Genomic DNA, 3,867 nt, shown 5'->3' on the forward strand with positions numbered 1-3,867 from the left:
GGACAGACACCAGTTCAACAGTCTGTATGCCTACAATCAGTGATGGACGACATTCTTCGAGCCGTCCAACCATCGCACATACAATCAGTGACGGACGACGTTTCTTCGAGCCCTCCAACCATCGTGCGTACCATCGGTGACGGAAGACGTTCTTCGAGCCGTCCAACCATTCTCACGCTCCTTTTCTGAGTTGTTCCCTCCTCGTTCACTTTCCCCCTAAGGTTCCTATCTAGTCTTTCGAGTTGCCACAGCCTATCTGATTGGCTTAAATTTACCTTCTGTTACATGAGGGACAGGGTGCAGTGTAGTAAATTACTTAGTGTGGCTTTTCTACCCATAAGTCACTGTAAACTCAGTGGTAATGAGCAACTGAGGAGCTCCTGATTGTAAATGTTATCCACCTGGGTTATTTCTGTTGGGCGTGGCACAACGCAATGTTATGGGAGGCTCACTCTCAGGTGCTTAGAATTCTGTTGTCATGATTGGTTGGTTTGACCACACTTCCGGGCTCCTAGAGGCAGAACTCTCTCTGACTGCTGGCTGAAGAAGACGTGCTGCCGAAAGAGACATGTGCCCCCGAAAGAGACACGCGCTGCTGGGAAAGAGATGCAAGAGACATGCATTGCTGAGTGAGACACCAAGGGACAAGCACTGCTGGGAAAGAGACTGTGAGAGACTGTTGGCTGAGGGACGGTGGGCTGGGAGAGAGACTGAGCGTCCTTCCTGAACTTGAATTGTAGTCTGGTGCTTCCCTAATAAACCCCGTAATCTGTGAGCTCTGTGTGGCCACTGCAGCGAATTATCGAACCCAGGAGAGAGGTGGTGGGTGCTCTGGGAGGAACGGTTGGAGCAAGGGCTGGAGGGAAGCAGCATGTCTGGCCTTGTAGGAATAGGCCTTGGGCTATTGATGGTGATTCTGCCTTTCTCTTGTGGGGTTCTAGGAGGTCAGAACATGCATCCTCCTTGTCCTTTTTGCACAGGGCTATTTTGGAGATCACTGTGATTTTCAGATCACATTATAACCTTCTGACTTTCTATATTCTTACATCTCTTCAAACCAAAACTTGTGCCTTTTTTCTTGTTTGTTGGAGATATCTCCATTTACTTGTAATCTTGGGCAGTTCACAATTTTTTTAATATATTTTGTGCCTGTCTTAATTCCTTCCCTTTAAATTTTGTGATGTACAACAGTGGTTTGCTTTTTACAGCTTTATAGAGTCATAATTTACACATAGTATTTACCAGTAAAATTTAGTATTGAATAAGTCATAGAGTGGTGCCACTATCACCACATCCAGCTTTGAGGACATTATGATGACCTCCCAAATTAATGGATGTGAAGCTGTTACTGCTGAGTTTTGAAAGTTCTTTATATGTTACGGATGCAGAGTTCTCTTCCAGAGCAAAGAGGAGTGAAGAAAATCAAAGACACATGGAAACTATTAGTCCAAAGGACCGATGGACTATCTGAACTGAAGTGTCCATGACCCTGAGACCAGAACTAGATGGTGCCCAACTACCACTGCCGACCACTCTGTAAGGGACCACAATAGGAGGTCCTGGACAGAGAGGGAGAAAATTGTGGAACAAAATCCAAAATAGTTAAGAAGGCCAGGCTCACTGGTCTGATTGAGGCTTATGGAACCCCCAGGATTTTGGCCCTTACACACCCTTCAAGCCTGGAACTGAACTCACTCCCCGTGGTCCAACTTTTAGCCAAACAACAGACAGGCTATGAGGTGAACCTTAAGACCAGGGAGGTACACACTCCGTGGAGCAATCAGCCATGTGGGATCTAAAGGGCAGCATTTGCTGGATAGTGTATAAGCTCTGAAAGCAGGACCCACGGGAACGGCAAACACAGGGGCAAGTGGGAGGATTGCGAGTGCTGCTGGGAGTCACAGTCAATGTCAGGAGCCAACATGTGTGAATCGGTGACTGGAAAATCAATCCGCTCTGTACACTTTCACCCACATCACATACAAAGCTTTAAAAAAAGAATATGTTACTTTGATCCAATGTATAATATGGAAATATTTTCTCCCAATCTGTGGCTTACTCTTTCATTTTCTTAGTATAATTTTAAGGGAAAAAAAGTTTTAATTTTGAACAAGTCCAAAATACTTTTTGCTTTTTCCATTGCCTCCTGTGAATTGCATTGTCCCAACAAAATTTTATTTTGTTGTGTGCTGAGACTATACCCAGCAAAACAGACACGACTTCAAAAGCGTGTACATGTTCAGTCAGTGACGTGGCGACGTTCTTCGAGCCGTCCAAGCATTGTGCGTACCATCGGTGACGGATGACATTCTTCGAGCCGTCAACCATTGTGCGTACCATCGGTGACGGACGTTCTTCGAGCCGTCCAACCATTGTGCGTACCATTGGTGACAGACGACATTCTTTGAGTCGTCCAACCATTGTGCATACCATCGGTGACGGACGACGTTCTTCGATTCGTCCAACTATTTTCACCTTTCTTTTCTGAGTTGTTCCTCCAACATTCACATCAACTCACTGCCCCCTAAGGTTCCCATCTAATCCTTCAAGTTGCTGATGTCAATTTGATCCCATAAAGACAGTTCTTAAAAGAGTATAATGCTTAAGCCACACAGCTTTCACTGTTGTTGTTATGTGCCGTCGAGTGCGACCCCTCCTTGGGTTTCCAAGGCAGTATGACTATGGAAGTAGATTGCCCAACCTTCCTTCCAAGGAGTGGCTGGTGGGTTAGTTAAATTAAACTGTTGTTGGGTTTTAAGATGACTTCAGTGGATAGTTTTGGTTTAAGTTTTAAAGATTATCTCAGGGCAATAGTTTAAGGACTTCATGTAACCTCCATGGCTCCAGAAAGTCTAGAGCCCATGAGAGTTTGAAATTCTGTTCTGCATTTTCCCCTCTGTGATCAGAATGTTTCTAAGGAATCTTTGATCAAAGTGTTCAGTAACGTTAGCTGGGCACCATCCACTTCTTCTGGTCTCATGGCAAAGGAGGCAGTTGTTCATGGAAGTAATTAAGTAAGCCACACACTTCATGTCCTCCTCCAATTCCTGCCTCTCCTCCTTCATCTATTGTTCTAGGTGAATAGAGACCGATTACTGTGCCTTGGGTCTGTGCTGCTTTTTAAGGCTCTAGGGGAGAATCTTTGGAGTCCTAGTGGTACAATGGTTAAGCACTAAGTTATTAACTGGAAGGTCAGTGGTTCAAACCTACCAGCTACTCTGCAGGAGAAAGATGTGGCAGAAAGTTCCCTTAGAGATTACAGCATTTAAATGTGTGTGTGTGTGTGTGTGTAGTAGTGTACAGAGTCACGATGAGTCAGAAGCGGCCTGAGGGCACACAACCACCACAAAGTGATTTAAAACAACGCACATCTATCATCCTGCAGTTCCGTAGAAGTCTACCGTGCAGCCCCAGGGCCGTGTCCCTTCTTAAAGCCCCAGGAGAGCACCTAGGACACCTGCACTGCAGTGTTTATGCGCTAGGTGCTAACCTAAACGGTGGAGCTGCGAACTCGCCCACGCTTCAGGGTAGAAAGTCCTGACCATTTGCTTCCGTACTGGGAAAAAAAAAAAGAAAAACTCACTGTCACGGAGTCCATTCAACTCATAGGGACCCCTTCTTGGGTTTCCAAGGCAATAACAACAACAACATCTCTAGGGAAGTAGATTGCCCAGTCCTCCTTCCGAGGAGTGCCTGGTGGGTTAGAACCCTTGTCCTTCTGGTTAGCAGTCAAATGCCTTAGGTACTCTAAACTCTAGACTACAACTTTGGAGACCCTGTGGGCAGTTCCACTCTGTCCTCTAGGGGCGCTGTGGGTCAGAATGGACTCCAGGCAGTGGGTGTGGTTTGGGCTTTGCTTCTGTGAAG

Source organism: Orycteropus afer, unplaced genomic scaffold (genome assembly GCF_000298275.1).
Source record: "Orycteropus afer afer isolate SDZICR_OR568_19922 unplaced genomic scaffold, OryAfe1.0 scaffold01268, whole genome shotgun sequence".
Classification (NCBI taxonomy): domain Eukaryota; kingdom Metazoa; phylum Chordata; class Mammalia; order Tubulidentata; family Orycteropodidae; genus Orycteropus; species Orycteropus afer.